Genomic DNA, 12,871 nt, shown 5'->3' on the forward strand with positions numbered 1-12,871 from the left:
AGCGGCCATATAGTTTGTATTTCAACTATATGTCGTCTATGAGGAAGTCCCTGGGAAGAGCTCTTTTCTCCCCTGTATTTGACCTTATTTTTCCTACATCCTGACCTCTATTTTGCTTTCCTGGACTTCAGCCAGCTTCAACTACAGCTTTTACAAACTGAAAGTTGTTTTTGAGGTTTTGTGGAATGTTATCCACTTTCTGGCCCAGGTGGACTTTTCCAAGTGTCAACTGCCACTATGACAGAAAAGGAAAAATGACTTGTATAGATGGCTTGCAATATTAATACATTTATTGCCTTTATCCATCTCATAAAGTGTTTTGCTTCAACAGTTATAAGACTTTTTGTTCCAAGATGTTTAACGCCTGAGAAGGAGGTTTGGCCTTTATCTTCTAAAGAAAAGGGATGCCACCTTCCTAGTCCTAATTCTGTGAAAAGTGCCACTTATATCACACAAAGATGGTGCAAGAAAGAAGGCATGTGGAGTTTCCTAAATTTGAGTTTACTGTTGAAGCACCTGCAGCCACCTCCTCTAAATAAAAGTCCAACCTTTCCTCATAGACAGCATCAAAATAAGGAATGGATCTGCCTGCGCAGAAAGAGACATCAATATCCATATTTTTTGATGTCCTGTTGTCGAAGACCACCTCACCATCAAAGTAATCTTGCAACATCCTGTCCTCGACAAAACTCCAGTTCACAATGGTACCATCAATGGTCAGACTATTGTTGATGACTATGCCGTCAGCGGCCAGCATCAACCCCATTGTTGATGATGAGTCAATAGAGGACTTCTCTAGTAGCATCATCCTCGATGACTACCCCATTGACAATTCAAATGCCTTTTCCAACACAAGCTCTTTCACATTTGCCCCTGAAGGTGAAAATCTGAGGTAAAAGATTCCGTCAACGACTAACAGGCCTCACATATTTTCGTGTCTGAAGATCGTCTAAAAAGTTAGGATACTCCTTACTGAACGAAGTCATCACTACAGTGAGCCTCCGATAATGCAGATACTGGCTGACTTCATATCGAGGTTGCAGTAGATCATACAGACTCTCCAAAAGCTGATCCCAAAACAACTGCAGCTCTGTCCTCTGCAAGGACGTCCTGGGCTACTACATCCACCGTTACTGCCTCCTCCTCTTTCGCCACCACCAGCCACAGCAAGCCTGACTCCTCCTCCTTTCACTCCAAAGCCTAGGGATATGGAGAGAGCAAAGATTTTCAAAGTCTGATCAAGAATTATGGTTGGATAAGGAGAAGGGTGGAGTGATGGAAGAAGGACAGGAGGAAGGATGGTGGACACAACGGTGAGGAAGAACAAAATCACTACATTTTGCTTAAAGAAGGTGACTCCTCCTGCTCAGACTCTGCCAGCCGGCATTGCTCTTTTCAATGGCTTACCAAAGTTAGCAGCCAAAAATGTTGACCTTCCTATTGTCATCTCTGGAGCAGCTGCACGTATTATATGAATTTATAGAACATCCCACCAAGATTACCAAATCGATCCAAGTATTGGAATTTGTGTGGATCGAAGGTCCCAAACTCATGCAGTCATCGGCTACAGTGCAAGCAGTGGTAGAACACCTTGAGAAACAATACAGAGCGCCACATTCTGCACCGGCATGTCTACCTGGACAACCCAAGCCATTTATTGTTGTTGAAGCAGGCCCTCTGGATAGTGATGGGAGGTTCATTCATCATCTTGGCATAGAGTCAGTTTTATAGCAGTGACAGGGGCCAAGTGGGAAATGACTTGGCCATTCTAGGTGATCTGACCACCAAATGTGGCATGGTATTTCCCGCTCATTAATCTGGTACCCGAGAATAGGAAGGCAGAGTGTAAGGCTGCTGTAAATGGAAGGGCGAATATATCAGCCTCCCTCATTGATGTATCCATTGAACTGTTATGCTGTTTTTGCCAAAAAGACAAGGTTGCCTAAGGTCCACTACATTTCGTCCCAAAGTACAAGCCAGTATCCTAGATATGCCTTTCGACAGTCCAACCATGTTGTCTTAGGTCCACTGCATTTTGTGCCATAGTGCAAGCTTATACTCTGCCTTTGCCCTTTGACTTTCAGACCTGATTTGGTTTGACAGCCAGACCTTTTTTGGCAAGCAGCACTGGCTTTTTATACGGGCCTTCAGAGTGCAGCCCCCTGTGTCCTGTTATCTCCCTGTGCATTTTTGAATTACTTAGTGTTCATGAGAACACAAGTTTCATGTTTTCATGAACACTGCTATGTCTTGAGCTGGTATCCAGATGACAGGAGGAGGGGGCATGAGGCGTGATCCAGCTACAGAATATTGTTTAAAAATAAAACACTCTGTAGCTGGATGATGCATGTTTAAGGGTGTAGTTCAAGTATGATCCCCTCACACAGGCGCAATGCACTTTATTTAGCAGACGTACTGTAAATGCATCAGGCAGCACAGTATATTTGCTAAAGTGTACCACTTAGGGCACACATCAGTGCATCTCTAAAGCAAATGAAACACCACAAAGAGCAAGCAGCAGGTGCAGGTTCCCCAGCACTATCCCAGCTTTTTTTAGGGATGCGCCGCCAGTCCTATCAAGAAGCTAGAAGAGGCATTGAGGTGGGTCTTCCTATTTGAAACCTGGCCTTGCTGCTCTCTGGCTCCTTGTTGGGAAGCATGCCTTGCGGATTTCAATGATCAGTGCCAGATTCCTGCTCTGCTGCTACCATGGAGCCTCCGAATTGCCGGCTAAGTTAGCAAGGTAAGTAAAAATAAATAAAGATGGTTCGAGGCATGTGGGCTGCTGAATTCATATCTGTGCATAGATCGCTGCCTAGTGTTGGGTGCGGATGATTGCACATTGTTGTCCTGGAAGAGTCTTCGAAGTATCACGAAATAGGTGGCTCCTCCCCCGGACTACAGTGCGCATGGGCATCCTCTCCATCCTCAGATGTTTTTTTCCGCCATTGGGTTCGGATATACTTTTCTTTACTCAATTTCGGAAACTTTCTAAAGGCCTAAAGGCCTTCGGGGTCGTCGGTATTGTTTCGATCGGTGCCGAGTTCTTGTTCCAGTTTTCTTGAGCAGGACGTCAAAGAGAGCCGCATGGCCTTTTCGACACCGGAGGCCTGATAGTCGATGGAACGGAGCCCGTTCAAACGATGCCCCCTCTGTAACTCTAAGTACCCGCACATCGATGTACACCCGGTGTGCAACAAGTTCTTATCACCGGAGCACGACGAGAACAACTGTCTAGCTTGTGCTCGATTCAGGTCGAAGAAGACACTTAGACTCCGACACGCAGCGAGGCAAACGATGTCGAGGCCAGCGCCCGACCCGGTGAACATCTTTGATGAAGACGACGATGAGGTCGTCGACAAAGAGGATCCAGAACAGCAGTCGGATCCCGGTTCAGAGCATGGCTCCAACTATTATGAGGAAGACGAAGACCACGTCGAATATGAAAACGTCGTCGAGGTAAGGGCAACGTATCCCCCATCGGAGACGTTGATGACGACTCGAGCGATGCAACAGGCCCAACAATGGGTACAGGGCCCGAAACAGACACTCAAAGACTTTCAAAGGCTTAGGTCGAGGCATTGCCAGAAGGCCTTAGCCGAGATCATGAACAACTTTCTATAGCCCCGCGTCAAGGCCCGGCTAAGAAAACATCACATGTGCCATCGGTTCCACTACTCAAACCGAAACCGAAAGCCATCGAGCCAATAACGAAACCGAAAGTGCTGAAAACAGTCTTCGGGTCGAAAACCTCGAATCCATCGGAGTCGACGAAGAAATCAGGTGTCGACGACCCTGCGGTGTCGAAAGTAAAGAGTGTTGAACCGAAGATCGGGGCGCTAAAGTCCGCCATTAAAACCAAGCACGTCGAACCGAAGAAGTCGACGTTGATAGACAGCGACACAAACAAGGGACTCGAGTCTCGCAAGGGTCTCGATCCGAAGCATTAGGTCGACAGACCACAGCTTGTCAAAGGCCTCGAGTCGAAAGCCAAAAGCGCCTCGAAGGACGTTGAGTCGAGGCAGAAGAGTGCGCCTCCGACGCCACAAGCACCAAAGTCGGCGCACGCCCAAGAAGTTATTGGCGAAAAGGCAAAGTCGGTCGGGCCTACATTGACGCCGGCGCCGAAGAAGGTCAGTCTGTCTAAAGACACTATGCCACCGATCAAATTCGGACTACCACCAACTACCACCAACTGCACGCCCCAAGGCGCTCGATCCAAAACATGGGGTCGAAACCCCCAAACAGGTGTCATTGGGGAAAAAGGAGTCATTCTCTGGAAGAGGACGTTATGACCAGTCCAAGTTACATATTGACTCAGAATCTGGTAAACTTACTATTTATCAGAGGAAAATCAGATCAGAAAATACTTTGGAATCATACAAAATTCCACTCAAAAAGAAAAGGGATTTTGCAAAATCACCTGTCCTTTTTGAGACTGTGAGGTAATATGGCCAGGACACTTCGGCATATTCACCCACACCCACTACTGAGGATATGGGTATGATGATGATGAACAATATAATTACCCTGCGGACAATGATCAGGATGACCAAACTCAAGCCTGGATAGACCCTGCTGACCAGGGGGAATCACAGACTATTCCTGATACTCCCTCTTATCCTGTGAAAACTTCACCAACGGAAGATACAGCTGCGTTCAACGCTTTAATTGAAAGGGCAGCGCTACATCATGATGTGGACATGCATGCTGACCCAGTTGAAGAGGACTTCCTGTTTGACACATTCTCCACTTCAGAGAAATCTGTTAAAACGTTGCCAATGCTAAAGGGTGTCCTTAAACACGCAGGGGACATTTTCAAGGAAACCACTCGGGCAAGGGTTATTAACCCCAGGATTGAAAGGAAATACAGACCGGCGCCTGTGGACCCTACATATATTAAGGGACAGCTGCCGTTAGACTCTTTGGTGGTGTCAAATGCTCGTAAGTGTGCCAACTCACAAACTACGGGTGATGCTCCTCCTCCAGACAAAGAATCTAAAGTACTAGAAGCTTCTGGGAAAAGGGTAGCTGCTCAAGCAGCTAATATCTGGAGGATTTCTACTACACAGGCCCTATTAGCCAGATACGATAGGGCACATTATGACACTCTAGAGCAACTGCTACAACATTTGCCTGAGGCCTACAAGGAGGGAGCAGAGATGCTAATCCAGGAGGGTAAACTCATATCCAACGCATCCATTAAGTGTGCGCTAGACGCAGCAGACACTGCAGCCAGGGCCATCAACACAAGCGTCATGCTCAGGAGGCATGCTTGGTTGCGCATCTCTGGGTTCAAACCTGAGATTCAGACCACATTACTAAATCAGCCTGTGAACCCAGATTATCTTTTTGGTCCTGATGTGGACGCGATCTTAGAAAAGATGAAAAAAGACACAGAGACAGCCAAGTCCATGGGTGCCTTGCAGTCCCAACAATTTAGAGGAGGTTCCTTTCGTCGCTCCAGTAACAGAGGAGCAACACGAGGCCAGGCATCACAACAAATTCCATACAATAAAGGGAGCACGCAAGCCACCTACAATAAAAATAACAGAGGTGGATACCATGGCAACAGCAGCAAAGGCAGAGGACGGGGGAATAACAACACCAGATCCTCCACCAATACTAAACAGTGACGCCTTGTCACTGCCCCCGGACCATGTAACACCGGTCGGGGGGCGATTACAACAGTTCCTGCCAGTCTGGGAGAGCATTACCACAGTCAGGTTGGTGAGACAACTTATTCAGTACGGCTATTGTCTAGAGCTAACCTCCACTCCACCCAACATACCCCCAAGACACTGTCCTATGTCAGCAGAGCACATAGACTTATTGCAGCAAGAAGTCATCAGTATGCTGCAAAAAGGGGCCATAGAACTCGTCCCTATACAGGAACAAGGTACAGGGATATACTCGCTGTACTTCTTAATTCCCAAAAAGGACGGGTCTCAGGCCAATACTGGACCTCAGGCCCCTAAACCAATACATCTTGTCAGAACATTTTCACATGCTCACTTTACAGCAGGTTCTACCATTGCTCAGTCAGGGAGATTTCCTCGCAACACTAGACCTAAAAGACGCGTACTTCCACATACCAATACATCCTGCACACAGGAAGTATCTCAGGTTTACCATACAAAATCGGCACTACCAGTTCAAGGTACTACTTTTCGGAGTGACAACGGCCCCCAGGGTGTTTACCAAGTGACTAGCGACAGTAGCGGCGCACCTAAGGAGAAACCATGTCGACGTCTACCCCTATCTGGACTACTGGCTCATCCAGGCAAAGTCGGTCCAGCAATGTGCCAGCCACATGTCGCACACTATTCACCTCCTGCACAGCCTCGGATTCTCATTAAACTACGCAAGGTCTCATCTCCAACCTGCTCACGTACAACAGTACCTAGGAGCGACAATAGACACTCTGGTAGCAAAAGCACAGCCAAACTCAGCAAGAATCAGCAGTATTCAGTTGCTGATTCAGAAATTCAGACCCCAATACTCGCTCCTAGCACGGGTGTTTATCCAGTTGATAGGCATGATGGCCTCCTGCATCTTCATAGTCCCTCATGCGAGGCTACACATGCGTCCGCTTCAAGAATGCTTAGCACGGCAGTGGAACCAGGCTCGAGGACAGTTAAAAGGCCTAGTGTTGGTGACCGGTCGTGCATACCACTCTCTGCATTGGTGGAACCCACAAAACCTTTGAAGGGGACGACCGTTCCAAGAGCCTGTACCACAAATCGTGCTGACAACCGACGCATCTCTCCTGGGCTGGGGGAGCGCATGTCCTCCATTACACAGTGCAGGGACTATGGACGACACAGCAAAGGAAGATGCACATCAACCTGCTGGAACTGATGGCAATCTTCATGGCAATGAAGGCGTTCAAGGTACATCTGTGCAACAAAGTCGTGTTGATCCGGACGGACAACATGACTGCCATGTTTTACATACAGAAGCAGGGAGGGACACACTCTCCACAGTTGTCACATCTAGCACAAAGCATGTGGAAGTGGGCCATTCAGAGGAACATCTTCCTCATGGTGGAACACCTCCCGGGCAGGGACAACCAGATGGCGGATCTGCTCAGCAGACACTGCCACCAGATGCACGAGTGGGAGATACATCCCTCAGTGCTACAACCGTACTTCCAGCAGTGGGGTCACCCAGAGATAGACCGGTTCGCCACAAGGGAAAATGCAAAATGCCAAAGCTTCGCCGCCAGGTTTCCACATCCACAGTCTCAGGGCAATGCGATATGGATGAACTGGTCAGGCAGGTTTGCGTACGCTTTTCCACCAGCCCCGCTCATACCACTAGTGGCACGCAAACTGCGACAACACTTCATGACACTCATCCTAGTTGCTCCAACATGGGCGAGGCAACCGTGGTACACCACGTTCCTAGACCTTTCCGTGGTGCCTCATCAAAGGCTGCGATTAACACCCAGGCTTTTAACGCAGAGCCATGGAGACATTCAGCATCCCAAACAGTTGAACCTTGCGATCTGGCTCCTGAAGTCATAGAGTTTGGTTACCTGAACTTGCCTCCTAACTGTATGAACATTATCAAGGAGGCAAGAAGACCTGCAACCAGAGTTTGCTATTCGGCGAAGTGGAAACGATTTGTCATCTATTGTACCAATAATGACATAAATCCGCTAGATGCATCTACTCAAAACATCATATGTTACCTGTTACATTTACATAGATGCAATCTAGCGTATAGCTCCATACGTATACACTTAGCTGCGGTGGCGGCTTATCTTCAGAACAGGCAACTCCTTTCACTCTTTAGAGTTCCTGCTATTAAAGCTTTTATGGAGGGACTCAAACGAGTGATTTCTCCAAGACATCCACCTTCACCTGTCTGGAACTTGAACGTGGTTCTAACCAGACTGATAGGACCACCCATTGAACCTCTACACTCGTGTGAGATACAGTTCCTAACGTGGAAAGTGGCTTTCCTAGTGGCGATTACATCACTTAGAAGGGTTAGTGAGCTACAAGCCCTAACTATTCAGGAGCCATTCATACAAATTCATGCAAATAGAGTAGTACTGCTAACAAACCCTACATTTATGCCAAAGGTGGTATCCCAGTTTCACATCAATCAAACTATCGAACTGCCAGTGTTCTTCCCAAATCCAGATTCAGTGGCAGAAAGAGCTCTACATACACTGGACGTTAAAAGAGCTCTCCTGTACTATATAGACAGGACAAAACCTTTTAGAAAAACTAAACAACTCTTTGTTGCCTTTTCACCACAGCATAAAGGCAGCCCCATTTCAAAATCAGGTATAGCCAGATGGATTGTTAAATGCATACAAATTTGTTATCAAATAGCTAAACGCACGCTAACAGTTCCCCCAAGAGCGCATTCCACACGCAAGTTAGGGCCATCCATGGCTTTCCTGGGAAACATTCCTCTAGAAGACATATGTAGAGCAGCCACATGGACCACCATACATACATTTACCAAAAACTACTGCGTAGATGTGCACTCCAAACAGCAAGCAGCTGTAGGACAAGCTGTACTCGGGTCTCTTTTTCAGGCTGCTGCAGCTGCCACAGGCAACCACCGCTAAGGGGGAGACTGCTATACATTCTATGCACCGATATGAATTCAGCAGCCCACATGCCTCGAACGGAATATGCTACTTACCAGTATGCATCTGTTCTTGGCATGTAGGGCTGCTGACATTCATATCGCCCTCCCTCCTCCCCGGTGCCTGTCGCAGCTGTAGCACTCAGAATTATTCTTTGCATGGACATCACTTACTGTATCATACTCCATCCCTGCCACAATGGCGAAAAACAATTGGAGGATGGAGAAGATGCCCATGCGCACTGTAGTCCGGGGGAGGAGCCACCTATCTCGTGATACTTCGAAGACTCTTCCAGGACAACAATGTGCAATCATCCGGACCCAACACTAGGCGGCGATCTATGCACAGATATGAATGTCAGCAGGCCTACATGCCAAGAACAGATGCATACTGGTAAGTAGCATATTCCTTATTTCTCTATGTATGTGTTGGAGTGATTCAGAGTGAATGGGATTGAGTGAAAGTGTGTGTGTTTATGGATGTCAATTAGAGAGTGAGAGAATCTGAGTTTGTGTGTGTGTATGAATAAGTGAAAGTGAGTATGAGAGAGTGAGTGAAGAAGTCGGAGTGTATTAGAACAAATGATTGATTGTAGGTTGTGTAAATGAGATAGGGGTGGTGCTATCAATGGTGCAGCAGGAGCAGTTACACCAGAGCCCAGAGTCAGTGAGTGTGTGTAGGTTAGTGAGAATGAGAACCAATGACTATGAGTAAGTTTGTGTTTGAGTAACAGTGAATGGGAGTGAGACTGAGTACGTGTGAGAACGTGAGTTAGAGTGAGTGAGGGAGAAGAGAGCAGATGAGGGAGGAAGTGAGTATGAGTGAGTCAAATTGTGAAGAAATGGTGTAAACTCCTGGCCTGTATTACTTTATTGTATTGTATTGTATGGCATATTTATATAGCGCGGAAACTGTCACCCAAAGGGTATCCTGGCGCTTTGACTTTGACCAGTCATACGCGATGTTATACTGCCTCAATCTTTATGCTGTTCTAGGGAAGAGGTATGTTTTTAATCCTTTTTTAAAGGAGGAAAGATCCTCCTTATTTCTCAAGGACAAGGGTAAAGCATTCCACAGTTTAGCTGCAGCGAATCTGAAGGAGGGTCCGCCCATCCGAGTCCTCACAATTTTAGGGATTACCACCAAGCTGGCTGACGAAGAGCGAAGGGATCTGGTAGAAGTATACCAGGAAAACATCGTCTGCAGCGAAGACGGCCCCTGACCATGAAGGGCCCTAAAAACTAGACATAATGCTTTAAAATCAATACGCTGGGCGATTGGCAACCAGTGAAGGTCCATAAGCGCCAAGGAAGAGGAATCAAGACGCCGTCTAGAAAGAGCCAGCTTAGCAGCCATATTCTGCACTCTTTGCAATTTACCCACTAGGATAGCTGGCGCACCCAGAAGTAGCGTGTTGCAGTAATAAAGCCTGCTTAAGATGATACTACGCACTACCTCTGGGCGGGCATGAACTGGGAGCAAAGAGAATCTTCCGCAATGTTCGGAGCAGCATCATACACGTGGCCACAGTTTTGTTGACAAACGCGTCTAGCTGTAAGTTAGATTTGAACATCACACCCAGATTCCGAATTGAGTCTGCCGCTAGCCCAGTGCCCTGGGAGGAAGAAGGCCAAAAATGCGGTGGCAAAGGCCGGGGGATACGATCCACTGAGCAGTGCAGTACCTCAGTTTTTGAGCTGTTAAACTGCAAGGAATTTTGACTCAGCCAGTCTCCGGTAGCTGTCATGCAGCGATGGAAAGTCTCCTGCGACCCAGCATCCCTACCCTCGAACGAGAAGATAAGTTGCGTGTCATCGGCATAATTGATGACCGCAATGCCGAAGGACTTAATCAGCCTGACCAGGGGATGGAAGTATAGATTAAATAGAATAGGGCTAAAGGCCGACCCTTGGGGTACGCCCTGCCCCACTTTCTTGATGTCAGAACGGTAGGGCGGCAAGGCTACCACCTGGTGTCTGTTACCCAGATAAGAGACCAACCAGTCCAGGGCCAGGCCAGACACCCCAATCTCCTCTAGTCTCCTGACCAGAATGGCATGGCTGACCGTATCGAACGCGGCCGACATGTCGAGCAGCACTAGAAAGGCTGCTCGACCAAGGTCGACACGCGAACGAAGGTCATCCAAAGCGGTCACCAATGCAGACTCAGTGCCGTGGGCTGGCCTAAAGCCAAACTGAGCCTCGTCTAAGCAGATGCTAGTCTCTATAAAGCTGGACAGATGTTTAGTCGCCAGTTTCTCCAAGATCTTAATTGGGAAAGGAAGCAATGAAATAGGCCTGTAGTTCGCGGAGCAGGTAGGATCCAATGTATCCTTCAGAAGCGGCGATACCACGGCCAGCTTCCAGCAGTCCGGATCCCGAGCAGTAATGAAGGACTGACAGCAAATGGCATGAAGGGGGGGGAGCTCCTCATGGAACAGATTCCAATATTTATGTGGTAGCGGGTCAAAGGGAGAACCCGAAGAGACCCCGTCAGCTACTGAGCAAAAATCCTCAAAGGACGGAAGGGGCAGCTGTTCAGCCGGGCTTGCCAACCATCCATCTCCAGGGTCCTGAGGGTAATCACCGGTGCAGAGTTAGACGTAGCTTGGGAATCAGGGGTAACCGGAGTACCAAGGTTGCTCAAGATGGAAGCAATCATCACTTTCAAAGATCAACAGATGCTCCCTACACTGTTGTTAAGCATGTTGACTATCTGTTGTAGAGTATAAACATTGGCACAACCCATTTGCTGGGGTCCTTACAGTTCAGAGTCACTGCTTCTTTGTACAGCTCCAGTCGTTACTTACTTTACAGGAGAGGCTTACACCGGTATGAGTGTTTTAAAACCCATAGACAGACTGAATACGATCAAGGTTACTCCACTGGGAAAGTCAATGCTAAGACTCCTAGAAGTCATTAGGAACTAGAAAGAGCCCCTCTTTCCCCACATTGAACCAACTATGTTGATCTAGGTGCAGAATTTCAGGTTTTGTTCTTGCTTGGAAAAAAATAACTACAGATTTGTGCTCTAAATAGTGCACTGTGACCACATCCTGGAGCCCACGCAAAAACTTGCAACCATTTACCCAGTTAGGAGTACCATCTGCACTTGCAAGAGCTGCACACAGGAAATGTGTCCTTCTCCTTTGAAGAGGAGAAGTAAAAAAAAGTACATGAATCCACAATAAATAGGAGTTTCTATTCCTGGTTTTTCCTGGTCAACAAAAAATCAGGGGAATACACACCAGTACTGGGCCTTTGAGAGCTAAAGAATTTCTTGAAGAATTCATCCTTTTGAATGGTTACCCTGAAAGTAATCCTTGTGATGCTTCAGGAAGTGGAGTACTTCTCCCTGGATCTTTACCACACATACGTCTGTGTCCAAGTACAATATCTCCACTTCGCAGTGGTGGACAACAGTACCAATTCAAAGCATTTAGTGCTGGGCTGAAATCAGCTGACTACATTTTCAACCGTTTTCCTACCCAAACATGGACACCAGGTGTATCCATACTTAAATGACTGTCTCGTTAAAGCTCCATCCGATTAAGAGGGTTGCACCTCTAGAACCACCTGCTTCAGCCTTCTAGCTAGGTTTAATACTGACATTTCTAAATATCCAAAAGGTGCCCATCCACCCAGTTACAAGGCTCTAGTTTCTCGGAACTATCCTAGACTTTCAACTTGGGAAAGTATTCCTCTCAATAGAAATAGTAACAAAGGGGTGTCCTGCTTCCTTTTAGTGTATGCTCCTCGCCGTGCCGGTGCTACAATGCCCGACCGGGCATCAACAAGGGGGCTCTTTGCTGGAGATCTTTTGAGTAAAATGCCATATGTGAAGTGTGGGTGTGGGGCTTTTGGTGTAGATTGGTTTAAATGATGTATGTGCAAACAAAGCGGGTGTTAAAATCGACTAAGTTGTCCACAAGAGAGTTTCAATAAGTGAGTTCACTTACCTAAATAAAATGGTGGTATCTATCAGAAGAGACAATAGTCTTTTATAGCTCTGTGGGTCAACATGTTTCTTGTACATCACTAATGATCTGGCAATTATTTAGGACCAACGTTCCCTAATCTACACAGTGGTTGGAATTCTGAATTGTGTGTTTCCAGGGATTGCCAATCACAGGTAAACAAAGTGTGGTATGAATTGATACATTAATGTAGTATTTTGATGCTAAATATCAACCCAATTTAGATATTGGTAAGTAACCTCAAGTGAAGAAAGAGCAAATGCTACTTCGTGTAAGGGACGTGG

General features: G+C 47.0%; 1 protein-coding gene across 1 annotated transcript in view; it reads left to right on the forward strand.

The window, feature by feature from the left end:
• LOC147669085 (spindle and centriole-associated protein 1-like) overlaps positions 1-12,871 on the forward strand; it is a gene marked incomplete at its 5' end in the record, with an annotated part of 265,959 nt that overhangs the window by 193,068 nt on the left and 60,020 nt on the right. The window lies entirely within an intron of this gene.

The sequence above is a fragment of the Lissotriton vulgaris genome, unplaced genomic scaffold, assembly GCF_964263255.1.
Source record: "Lissotriton vulgaris unplaced genomic scaffold, aLisVul1.2 SCAFFOLD_2561, whole genome shotgun sequence".
NCBI classification, from domain to species: Eukaryota; Metazoa; Chordata; class Amphibia; order Caudata; family Salamandridae; genus Lissotriton; species Lissotriton vulgaris.